The 13,209-nt window shown below is 43.4% G+C and overlaps 1 protein-coding gene across 2 annotated transcripts in view; it reads left to right on the plus strand.

Moving 5' to 3' along the window:
- CHRM2 (cholinergic receptor muscarinic 2) overlaps nucleotides 1-13,209 on the plus strand; it is a 192,364-nt gene that overhangs the window by 152,530 nt on the left and 26,625 nt on the right. Inside the window, exon 3 of one of the 2 annotated variants that reach the window (XR_003997927.1) lies at nucleotides 5,992-6,060. The exons of the other annotated variant lie outside the window; for it this stretch is intronic. The gene's annotated coding sequence lies outside the window, so the exon portion shown is untranslated. Of the gene's footprint in view, nucleotides 1-5,991; nucleotides 6,061-13,209 lie in introns of those variants that run through there. 2 annotated transcript variants of the gene reach the window in all.

Here is a 13,209-nt window from a genome sequence, read left to right on the forward strand (position 1 = left end):
GCAACATCATGACCACATTGCATACAGACACCATCAGGGAAGCCTGGAGATATCATCCCTGGAACCTTCCCTGCCAACTGATGGAATCTGCTATATTCAAAAAGCAAAAAAAAATGTGCCAGTATCATGGTGCCCAAATACTGTCACGGGAACTTTAACCATTGACTTCAATGGAATCAGGAACAGGACCTTCATGAGCACAATGGATATATCATCTCTGGCAGGGATGTTTAGCAGTATCGAGAGATGGGATAACCCTGTAAGAGGCAGGGACATCACCCTGACCCTTCCTAGCAGGTGGCTCCCAGCTGTTCCCTCCAGCACATCCCTGTTTAAATGCTTGATTTCATTTTTTCTCTAAAGCCCTCTCCTTTCTTCAAGATCTTTTTGTTTTGCTGATTTGGTTCTTCTCCTTCTAGCAGCTTTGACATCCATGCTTGCCTCTCTCTGAATCTCTTCTCACTGTTATCTCCTTCCTCCGTTTCTCCAACCCTTCATCCATATCTTCACCTCAAAGTCCTTGATTTTGGACTAAGGGCTAGAACACAGATTGCACTAGATATCCTGCAATTCACCATCTTGTGAAACATTCAATTAAATTTTCATGACAGGTAATTCTACGGATGGTGCTTATATGGCCCCCAGAATTACAGTATCAGAGTACCTCACAATATTTAAAGTATTTATCCTCCCAGTAGCCCATCAGGGAGGGAATTATTATCATCCCTGCTATACAGATAGAGAACTAAGGCACAGAGAGACTAAGTGACTTGCCCATGGTTACATAGGATGTCTGTGGCAGAGTAGGTAATTGAAATCTGGTCTTGCAAGTCCCTGGCTAGTGTCCCAAACATTGGACCATCTTTTATCTCCAAAGGAAATGCAGATCCAAATAAGAGATTAATTAAGATCACTGCATTCAGAGTCCACAGTGTTAACCATTACACCATGGAACCATTTTGTTAATCTACTGGTACAATCCACCCAATTTGCACTTCCTCTTTGCAATACCTGAGAATTGCTACTGTGTGGCTCCAACACACCCTCAAAATGCAGGTGATGAATGTTTTGGTAGAGGAGTGACAAGGAGAGTATGAGGGCCAACTTCTGGACGTGTGATAGTTGACAACACTAAGACTAACTAGATCCTTCTCCATATATTTTGTGAAGCAAAGACAAAATGTTTTTCTTTCCAGCATGTATTTTAACATTATTTGGGCACAGAGTGAGTATTCATTTCATGAAAATTCAAGGTGGGTGATGGGAACCCAAATTTGAGCCTATCAGTATTTGGACCTGCAAATGCAAAGCATCAGACTGGGATGTACTAGTCTAGACTGTGCACACACAACACTGAGTTAAACACTAATTTCCTCTGCTGCATCTAACTTGAATGCACACAGTAGCATTTCAGTGAGCAGGTGGGTTGTCAGAATTCTGCAGCCTGAGCGTGTAGAGAGAGGGCAGATGGAAAAGACAGAATGTGTGGCTGGGAACCAAAGCAAACAGACTAACAAAAAGGAATATATACTCTTCCCTAATCATCTTGCTATCTGGACTTTCACAAAATTACCCCTCTCTTTAATGGTACTGGATCATGTCCAAGCAATGGCAGTACCTAATGTCACCCATGCCTCCCTACCAACCCAGTAGCATTTCCTCCTGTTCAATGTTTTGTGAGTGTTTGGAGGCTCCTTGTTTCCCAGTGCTCCCCAATCAGGTGTATTACATTCTGGAGGAGAGTGCTTCAGATAAAGTTACCCACTCCAGCAATGTCTCCATTAGCGACTTCCCTGTGAGGCAGCTATTCATCGGAAACTCAGACTGTGCATCGTAACTGCCTACTGTTTGCTGTGTTCAGGAAATATCCTGGGAAAATCAATACAGAGAAAACACTGATAGTTTGTAAATCTATTAACTCTCTTCTGGCCCCTCGCCAGCCATTTTATTCACTGTCTAGACATGGAAACAAACTTGGCTGTGAAAGGAAATGGACTTCCCCACTTTGTTCTCTCAGGGCTTTACCAACTTCCATTTCCACCACTTCACAGATCCAGAAGGAATAATAAAAATGGTAACAATGATTTCAAAGATGGAGGGAGAAAGAGAGAGAAGCTTTTACCTCCGTACAAAAAGATTCCTCTCTTTGTTTTTCTCCCACCTCTTTCAATGGGTTCTCCGGCTTTCACTCTTCTGAAAAACTTGCTAAAAGGCACAGAGTAAATCATGGTAAGAGCTGTGTCTGTAGCCTGAAAAATGAGGAATGGGATAGGAGGGAAAGAAGCTACAGTTGGAATATTTCAAAGGTTAATACATTTGAGCTGATTGTTACATTTATAGACTCATAGATTTTACTTGACGCCTACCATAATCACTAACTATGACCTTGGATGCCATTGTAGAATGTTTGGGAATAGGGCCAAAGCAAGGGTGATTGGATCCAGAGGGCGTGACAACATCATCAACAAATGGGAATGTTACAGGTGACAGCTTCCTTGAATCATTTTTTCGGAATATGGGCAGAAATAGACCCTGGCCTCATAAAAGTCTCCTAGGCCCTGCTGAAAACCATGATTAAAATAAATAACATGCCAGGGGAAAGTAATTGAACCATCATCCCAGTCAAGATACTGGAAAGTCACAGCTCCCCTTGGTAACAAACAACAAAAGACACATTAAATATGGAAACTTTGGTACCCTCAGAGGAATGACAGCAACACAGAGGAATAGGTATTTCCTTTGGTGAATACCTACATTCCATAGCACAAATAATTAAATTCCTGAGCCATTTAGCTGGATTGTCGTTTTGATGCAAAGGTGCAAGTTACATTCACCCTCTCACGAGTGAATTTGCTCCTGATAAGAATTTAGGGTATAAAGGGGGGAGGAGAGGAGCACAATGCAGTATGCATGGATTGCTCAGGACATTCTGTAGAAAGAATGGGTGTAGCATTCCAAATAGTGGGTGGGGCTAGATCAAATTCTGTACTTGTACAATGAACTCATAAACAGAAGGGAGCAGCAGCTTTAACTGGCACACTTGGCACTGCACACATGAAAAAATGACAATATTACTGGTGTGGGAGACGTCAGGTAGCTGGAAGAAAGATATTTCCCAGTTGCAATATATGTCATTTTTGTTAGAAGCTGGAGAGGATTTGCCAGTGCACTGTGCTGAGTGGAAAGGAGAGTCCTGTGGGTATCAGAGAGGAAACCAAGCTGGGGAGGAGAACCACTGAGAGTAAAAGGTGCTAGGAAGGAGGTGTTAATGCCAGATGCTAGGGAGAAGGTGCTCATGTCAGGGAGGAGGAGGGAAGTTCACATTTTCGAAAAAATCCAGTCACATGCTTTTGGATGGGAAGCAAAGGATGATGGAGAAAGATGCTGGCAAAGCTTCAAGCCCAGACTCTGGCAGTGGGCACGGCTCTGTGCCACCAATGGGAGAGAGAAAGTGAAAAGGGAAAACAGGGCAGAGGAGATGGCCTTTCCCTGGGTCACACTAGGGAGAGGTTGGTCTTTTTCGAGCTTGTCCAGTGGTCCTTTATGTAACCAAGGATGAGGTTTCTGTTTCCTACTTTGGAATAACATTTGGAATGTGTCTTTTCAACCCACCGGTGCTTATTTTATAGTCCAGAGCAGATGCAAGGACTCCTTATATTTTGCTGAACACACATTTAACCACTGTACATATACAGAAGTTGCAGATGGGAGCAATTTATAACAACAAAATCAATAACTAAATAGATAGTAGTGAAAGCATGTGATCATCTGTGGACATATCCAGTTTAGCTGCCATGAAACAGTTTTGAGGAGAACAGATCAAGGGCCATTTGTGTGAAACCACAAGGTTATCTGTTAGAAACTAAGGCCTTTGAGTTGGCAATTATGACTTTATCATCAGTAGCCAGTGATTTGGGGTACCTTATATCTGGGTGCCCAGCTTAAGAAAATTTACAGGGTACAGTTTGTACAGAGTTGCCAGGCATCTAGTTTTCAACCGGAACGCCTGGCAGCTCCGGTCAGCATAAATGACTGGGCCTTTAAAAGTCCGGTTGGTGGCACAATGGGGCTCCATGTGGCTCCCAGAAGCAGCCAGTATGTCCCTGCAACTCCTAGGTGGAAGGGGAGCCAGGGAGGCTCAGCGCACTACCCCCTCCCTGAGCGACAGCTCCACAGCTCCCATTGGCCTGGAACCATAGCTGCGGAGACGGCACCTGCAGATGGGGGCAGTGCGCAGAGCCTCCTGGTCAACCCTGTGCCTAGGGGCCGCAGGGACATGCCAGCCATTTCTGAGAGCCATCTGAGGTAACTGCCACCCAGAGCCCACACCCCAAACCTCCTCCCATATCCCAACCCTCTGTCCCAGCCTGGATCCCCTTCCTGCACCCCAAACTCCCCTCATCCTCAGTCCCACACTCCCAGCCAAAGCCCTCAGCCTGCCCCACACCCCAACCACCTGCCCCAGCCCGGTGAAAATTAGAGAGTGGGGGGGGAGAGTGAGCAATGGAGGGAGGTGGGAGTTGGGCCTCAGAGAAGGGACAGGGCAAGGGTGTTTGGTTTTCTGCAATCAGAAAGTTGGCAACTCTACCCAGCCAGAGCCTTCATCCCCTCCCTCTCCCACACCACAACCCTCCGTCCCATCTCGGAGCCCCCTCCAGCACCCAAAACCCCTTATCCCCAGCCCCATCTCAGAACCTACACCACTAGCCAGAGTCTTCACCCCCCCGCAAAATACACCCCAACCCCATGCCCCAGCCCGGAGCCCCCTCCCACACTCCAAACCCCTCATTCCCATCTCCACCCCAGGAGTAGCTTGAATACATATCCCTGTTTGGAAAAGTAAATCCCTGGTGTGGGTGCTGCATGGCTTTTCTAAATGCTGCTAGTCCTGTGACATCTGGATTCAGATACACTGGAATACAATAGAATGGCAACTGAGATATATATTCAAAGGAATGTAGGACTGGAGAAAGAGCATCTCTTCCACTGCTCTGATCTCAATAGGAACCACTGGAGTGGAACTGTCCTCCCCACCCCATACACATTCATTTCAGAGGAAATGCACTGAGAAATATGCTCAGCTCCTTGACACTCAGACAGTATAAAGTGAGCTGGAAATGGCAAGAGTGACATTCCAGTGTTAACACACTATGACAGCCCTATCACATTAGCTTCTCTCCATCACTCCATATTAATATTCATCTTAGCTAATATACTATGAATGTCACTTTCCAATATTACTGCACATGAATATTAATCTGAAGTGATATGAGCCATACAAAGGAGACTGCTAATCTGATTGCAAGGGGATAATATAACAGAGCCCTTAAGGATGAATAACTGACAGGCAGTGGTTTCTGAGTGCTTTCCTCTTTAGCCCTCCTCCCCTTTGCCTATTGCCCACACAGGACAGAGAATAATTGATTTGGAAAGGCAATTCCATATCAGATTCTGTTGTTCCTGTTACTTTGGGTACCTCATGCTGTATCTGTAATGGAGAAGTGATGAAGGCACTCATACGGACTCATCCTTTGACTTGTTCATAGGTTAAAAAAGCCACTAAGTTTCTGGTTTAAGTACCTTTTGGTTGCTCAAGTTCTCACTCACTGCCTTTGCTTTTCCCCTGTATTCAAAGTTACCCTTACTGTGGTTCTTTTTTTTCATTCAGTTATTGGCCTATGCATGGAACAATAATTCTTTGGAGCCCTACATAGCTCTGATGTAACTGGTAATGAAATACAGAATTTCTCCTCTCTAGGCTGTTGGCTTGACATCATTTCTTAGTCTTTACTGGCTAAAAGTCATTACCACCCATTGGCAACAAAATATCTTCAATTTGGTGGCGCTTCTGCCTCAAAGTGAGGCTTTAAAAGGAGATCTCTAAGAAAATGCAGATTTCATGTGGGCAGGGCTATATATCACTTGTCCACTATCCATCACCTTGTCAGTAGCCCATGTGAAGTGAACTGATGGCTGCTTTTCACTTCCTAGCAAACAGGAGACCACATCACACAAACTTACCCATGACAGGCAGTTTTTGGCAGTCTCAGCAAAAAAAACTAAAGGTGAAATGGAGTGCCCCCCCACCAACCTGAGAAATGGTTCTTCTGTTCTGCTGCTGTGTAACTAGAAGATTTCAGATGTAAGTTCTGTCAGTTTTGCAGATTTCACCAGCATGTATTATTACTAATAATAATAATAATAATAATAATAATAATAATAATAATAATAATAATAATAATAATAATAATAATAATAATAATTGCTAGCTCATATATAGCTCTTTTTATCAGCAGATCTCAACCTGCCAGTGGTATTTAAGTGCCTAAATACCTTTGTAAATCTGGACCTGTAATAAACAGATAGTTAAGGGTTAATGCCTCTTTTACCTGTAAAGGGTTAAGAAGCTCAGTAAACCTGGCTGACACCTGACCAGAGGACCAATAAGGGGACAAGATACTTTCAAATCTTGGTGGAGGGAAGTCTTGTTTGTGCTCATTGTTTTGGGGGTTGTCATTCTTGGGACTAAGAGGGACCAGACGTCAACCCAGGCTCTCCAAATCTTTCTGAATCAGTCTCTCATGTTTTAAACTTGTAAGTAACAGCCAGGCAAGGCGTGTTAGTCTTATTTTTGTTTTCTCAACTTGTAAATGTTCCTTTTTGCTGAGAGAATTTTACCTCTGTTTGCTGTAACTTTGAACCTAAGGCTAGAGGGGGTTCCTCTGGACTATATGAATCTGATTACCTTGTAAAGTATTTTCCATCCTGATTTTACAGAGATGATTTTTACCTTTCTTTCTTTAATTAAAAAGCTTTCTTTTTAAGAACCTGATTGATTTTTCCTTGTTTTAAGATCAAAGGGCATTGGATCTGGACTCACCAGGAATTGGTGGAGGTAAGGAGGGGGGATGATTAAATTATCCTTGTGTTAAGATCCAAGAGGTTGGATTGGTATTCACCAGGAACTTGGTGAAAAAGCCTCTCAAGGCTGCCCAGGGAGGGGAAGGTTTTGGGGGGACAGGAAGTGTTCCAGACACTGAAATTTCTGGATGGTGGCAGTGTTACCAGATCTAAGCTAGTAATTAAGCTTAGAAGTGTCCATGCAGGTCCCCACATCTGTACCCTAAAGTTCGGAGTGGGGGAGGAACCTTGACAGGACCCTTGAAACCATTTGAAATCTTCCCATTGTTTTCAATGAGCTTTGGATCAGGCCCATACTCTTCCTTCATGAATGGCATCCCTTAAGTAATTCAGGTTATTTCAACTGTCCATTCCCTCACGGAGAGTCATATTTCTTTCTCCAGATGATCCATGGGCTGTTCTGGTTCACTGGGCACCAGGACGAGGGAAGTGTTTCTGAAGTGGAGTTATTCCTGATTTAGTGTAAATGAGAGCAGAATCAAGAACCAGTCTTCTAGCCCTTTCGGTTGTGAAGAACACTTTAACGCTACAAACTGAGTGTAGCCAATGCAGTAATGTTTTCCTGAGTTTGCAGGCAGCCTGAAACAATAGCTCAGAGACATGTGAATTGCATCATTCATTTCAATGGAGTGTTGATTCTGCAACCTAATCATGACATTGCAAATGGCAACATTGTTAACCATTTCACTGCTGATCATTTTAGCAGAAACATCCTGCCAATGAGCTTAACCCAAATTGCCCTTATGTCTTCCGGGGTGACAAAAGCCCCAATTGTCTCCTACCAAGCTGCCAAAACCTCCAAGTTCCTCTGACAGCATCTGCACTGCAGTCATTCCCCAGTGATGCAAAAATCTGCAAGCAATGAAATCTGAGAGTTTAGGGTTAGAGTGAAGCAAGTGTAATTTAATCTGAATGTAGATAACAGAGGGGCTACTGTGCTGACTAGTATTTATGTTCATTTCTAATCATTAAACACTTCTTTCTTCAATTGGCTTGAAGCTGCTGCAGAATTTCCAGCCCTCTGCACACCCCAGCAGATATGCAAGTTTGACCGTTGGGCCCACTAGCAAAGAGTTAATATGGTGTTCCACAAAGCACTTTGCCTGTAGCCTGGATAGAGGAGGGTTGTTCAGCACTGACACACAAGGCAGAGCCAGCCTCATCCTCAATACTTTAAGTCCCTGCCAGCCCAGAGAGCAAAGGGCCAAGCTTGGCTTCATACTCCAGTCCCCACTGTGGTATGGTCCCCAAACAGAGTTTGTTACACTAACCTCACAAGAAAAAAAGGGGTTATTCAGATGGAAGTCTCATATGCACCAGCTAAAACCAGCAATGTTTCCTCTACTACCGATTCCAAACCACTCCCTGCATCCCCCTCAAGGATGCTACTCTGTGTATTGATCTGTCACAACGCAGCTGTCCTCCCACATGGTTATTAATAGGTCCTAAACAGCTCAAATACACACACATGCAAAGGATATTTTTCTTCATAAGCACCAGTCTGGAATCAATTCAGTAACAACTAGAAGAGTGCTAAGAAGTGTTGTCAATTGTAGAACGTATTGAACTCACAGAATCTTTCATTGAAACCTCCCACACCAGGCAATCAGAAGTCTGTTGCTGCTGCATCTTAACTAGGAGTCTTCAGCAGGGCCATAAAACACCCTCACTGAGGAGTGCTTGAGTCATTCACAGGCCAGACACCCACTTTTCCTTGCCTATTTGGCAGCTTGGTTTGGCCACTAAGCTGACTTCAAGGAGTAGAAAGGATACTAGAAGAGTCCACTTATGGAGGGAGGGTAAAAATATAATGAGTTTCAACATGAGACTCTGCAGTTGAATATAGGATCAGTCAGTCACTGGCTCGATATCTGTCCTGCTTGATAAGCTACAAGAACTTTGTCTCCAGGCATCTCACCTGGAGTAAGTGGTTGGATTGCAGTCAAGTATAGACTCACTGGCAGCTTTTGTCCAGTACAGGCTTTGGTTGCAAAGACTATTTGGCTAGATAAGCTAAATAATATTACATGTATCAAAACCTAAATAACTTGCTTTTACCATATTCCAAGTCAAGCACTCAAAAGTTCAGAATGTCAAGTTTACAACTGGCCATGATCCCATAATTCCACCCACTACTGCAACCTGTGCACCGAATGAGGTAGGGGATCCTATGGGGAAAAAGGATGTAATCATGTCATTAAAGATTCTATACCTTACTACATATGCACAAAAGGTTCGAATTATGGTTGTATAATCAGCCATAAATCTGGCATTTCCTAATTTTCAAATTGACTTTGCAACTAATAATGTTCTTTAAACATTTTTTTTATGTACACAACTTTTTTAAAAAGCAAAAAGGTAAAAATCTGTTACATTACGTGCAATGTCTTGGTGTCCTCTGAGAATATAGGGTTTGACTCATAGACAGGATGTGGGAACTCTGTTTGAGTATGAGGGTAAGCACCTGAACACTGGGGTAAGGCACAACCCATGGCTGAGCATGTGGAGAAATCTCGGCACTGTCTGGCAATAGAAGAAGGCAACATCACCTAGGGGCAGAGGAAGACATCTGTACAGGTTAGTGACAAAGGAAGGAACCAGCACTATCTGGCTTCTATAGCAGCTAAGCCTGGCTCATTTCTTGAGTTAATTATAAATAAACCTTACTCACTGTCAAGGCGACCATTGACCACCATCCTTATGTTGCTGTGTCATTTGAGAGGGAGGCTTAAAAAGGGAAGGAAGAGTGTGGAGTCCCATTGTCACTGACCCATATGGCAGCTCGTGTGTCATTATTTTTTTGCATAGCTGTGGTTAATGTTACCAAACCATACAGCAAACTCTCTTGGTTTGGGGGCCCTGTGGCACCAGAGCCAGGTGCCTAAAGCACACTCATGCAAAAGGGGAAGAATCCAGCTAGCATTTCCCTTCCTTATTCCTTTAAATAATAAGTTTCTTTGAGTTCTCCTAGTTACATTTTGTAGCCTAAGATCAGTTCCCATACTGGCTGTTTCACTGCTCAAGGAGTGAGTCTACAATGACATAGGATAGAAAGGGAGATGACCTGAGCTCGTTAAACCACAGCATGGTTACAAGCCACCAGCATTTTAGCAAAAGCTCAACACATTAAACAGTGGGGTTTTTTCCCTGGTGTCCATTTTTCTGCCCAGATACTATTTGAAGGAACGTATCTCAGAATAAAATAAATCATTTGAAACACATCTATGTATTTTTATTGTCTATACAGAAAGGCAGACAGACAAATGGATGGACAGAGAGACAAAACCTGCTTACAAAGTTCCTACTAATAATACGTTAGGACACCAGAGGAGTTCTGCATCTGACCAGTTCCAGACGATACTTTCATATCTATCCCATGCATGGAAAGCATGCAGAAGTCCAATATTATATTCATAATATTAAAACAGTCACTCTTACTTCCAGTAATGTGGTAGAGAAGTGTATTCATGATTTGCTCATTATAATAAATGTGTCTGTGTCCGCAGATGTTCGCTGCCTGATGTTTAATCAGAAGCAAATGCAATGCAATAATAAAGTATTCCTAGGGGGGACTTTTACATGCACAGGGGCTGACTCCAGATTGCAAGCCAGTGTCTCTACCACCTGTCCAACTCTATCAGGCGTCAGTTTGTTCAAATCAGATTCCGAGTGCTTTGTTTCCAGCACTGTAAGTGGGATGTTTGTATATACCATACCATATCCTGTCTGCCAGTCAACTGAAAGTGAAACAGACAAACAGATAAGGATAATATGCAGAAACTGGGCTGTTAACTGTGATCATGGCTCCCTTGAGGTTACACTGAAACCTAGTTTTCATTCGACAAACTGTGCAGAGCAAAGTCACCGAAATTCCGCCTTCTCGCCTCTTCATAGAAGGAATTAGTGCATATTTCACTGACTGTACTGAACAGCAGACTCCATTTGTGTCACAGCACTGTGGAATTCACTGGACTCAATGATTATTGTGGCCTTTTCTAGCTTTTAACTCTATGAATCTGTGGAAATCTAGGGTCTAGACAAAGCTACTTACCTTAGGAATAACAGAACCCAGTTCAGATACATATGAAAAGGCTTGACTCATTACCCAATCTTCATACTGAACCTTCTCTGAGATATGAAAATGGTGGGTTCATTCATCTTCATGCTCTTTGTGCCTTGCACCATAAGTGGGAGTGTGGCCAAGAAAAATACTTTGTATAGCATGCTTGACCCTGACAACACAGTGAAATATTAGGAATCCTGCTTGAAAAACAAACCTTTGGATCTTTATCTAAACTGACCTGAGGGTCATTCACTTATCCCTAACTTCCTGAATTCTGCCATGCACATGGCAAGTTTATCAAGAAACAATGCATGAGAAAATGGCTGTCTCATAGTTAATATAGTTAAAATGTTGCATTATTTTAAATGACTTTCTTTTTCATTCCCTCTCTCCCTTCCTTTTGTTCTTCCCCTTCCCTCTTTTCTCTCTCTTTCTCTTTTCACTAGAGTGATCTGCATTTTATAGGTAATACTTTTAATTGGAACACTTAAGTTGCAACTCTAGTAGTTCCCAAGCTCCATGATTCACATAAGACTCTCCAAGAATAATTTTTTTTTTAAAGTGAAGGGACATCTATACAAAACAGACCACCTCTTTGTAGCTGATACATCAGGGATCTATCCAGTGGCAGATTTATCTATTTATCTTTGGAAAGAGTTGTATGTGTAATTGTCTGCTTATGTTGAAAAGGAAGTTACAAAACTCAATGGGAAAAGAATGAAATTGTCTAAGTAAATGAGTTGCTTGAGCAGAATGATTATACTAACACCAACATGGCACCAGTGAGGTCTAACAGAAGAGATTCAGGAGTGGTATAACCATTCCCTCCCACTTTGTCCTTGTCCAGCTGTGGCCAGATTGCCTTCTGTCTGTCCATAGTCACATGTCTATCTGTCTTTACCTTGGCTGTTTTCTAAAGGCTAAAGACACTAATATGGAATCCTGCAGAAGAAGTATTTTATAACAGGTCACCCCTCCATCTCCTTAGTTGGGTTGGGCAGAGTCCCAGATATTTGATCATCACTCACCTCTCTATGTGGATTATCTATCTGCTTTTGTCTCATTGCAATCCCATTTGCCCAAAGTATAGTCAAAACCATATTTCAAATACGAATGTTATTGAGTTTTCATTCTGCTTCCAAGAGATTATTACCAAAAAGGAGTAATGATGGGACTGAGAGGGGGGAAGCGAGAAAAATAAACTCAGTATGTACTCCATAGATAGTGCACCCACTTGTGCCAGCATAGCTACAAGATTTCCTCAATCCCCAATAGATAGCACTAGTTCCTTTTATCTAGGTAGAACGTTACAAAAACAAACAAACAACCCCCTGAATCTCCTTTCCAGTAGTGTTACAGCTCCTAGCAAGCACCCTGCCTGACCACCCACAAGAACTACTGTGAAGGGAATCCAAGCCTCTGCTCTTGGGAATAGTTCTCTAGAGAAGCGAAAGTCACCACTTAACACCACTTCCGGGGAGAAAGTTGGAGAAGAGGTGTGAAACTATAACATCAACATTTGGAGGTCTATCAGCACAAGAGATGCAAGTCAGGGAGAATCCTCAAAGTCCCTTAATCTGAGTCCTGGAAACTAGAAGTGCATTCATTCTACTTCCAGATGACGCAGGAGGGAAAAGAGCCAATGGGGACATCACCAGAAATACAGAATTGTTATTTTATGTAGATTTTAAGGCCCAAGGAACCATTATGATTAGCTAGTGGCTTCCGGGAGTGGGGCACAGCTGCCACCCTGGAGCTACTCCAGGAAAGTGGCATCGGGCCAGAGCCTGAACCCCTCCTGCACCCCAACTCCCTGACCTGAGCCCCCTGCTGTACCCCTTCTGTACCTGAGCCCCTTCCACACCCTGCACCCCTCCCTGCACCTCTGTCCGGAGCTCCATCCTGCACTCTGCACCCCTTCTGCACCCCATCCCCCTTCCCTGAGTCCTCTCATAAACCCCACACTCCTCCTCTGCCCTAACCCCTTGCCCTGAGCCCTTCCTGCACACTGCACCCCCTTCCACCCCCCACACTCCCCCCTGCATCCCAACCACCTGCCCCAGCCCTGCATGCCATTTCCCCACCCAGATGTGGCCCTCAGGCCAAAAAGTTTGCCCACCCCTGAGCTAGAGTATATTTTTAGAATGATATCTTGCTCAATCCTGACATTGCCTTGAAATAATCTTGGCTTAAATATTTCAAGTGATGGAAAATCCATCACATCT

This window comes from Gopherus evgoodei, chromosome 1 (assembly GCF_007399415.2).
Source record: "Gopherus evgoodei ecotype Sinaloan lineage chromosome 1, rGopEvg1_v1.p, whole genome shotgun sequence".
NCBI lineage: Eukaryota > Metazoa > Chordata > Testudines > Testudinidae > Gopherus > Gopherus evgoodei.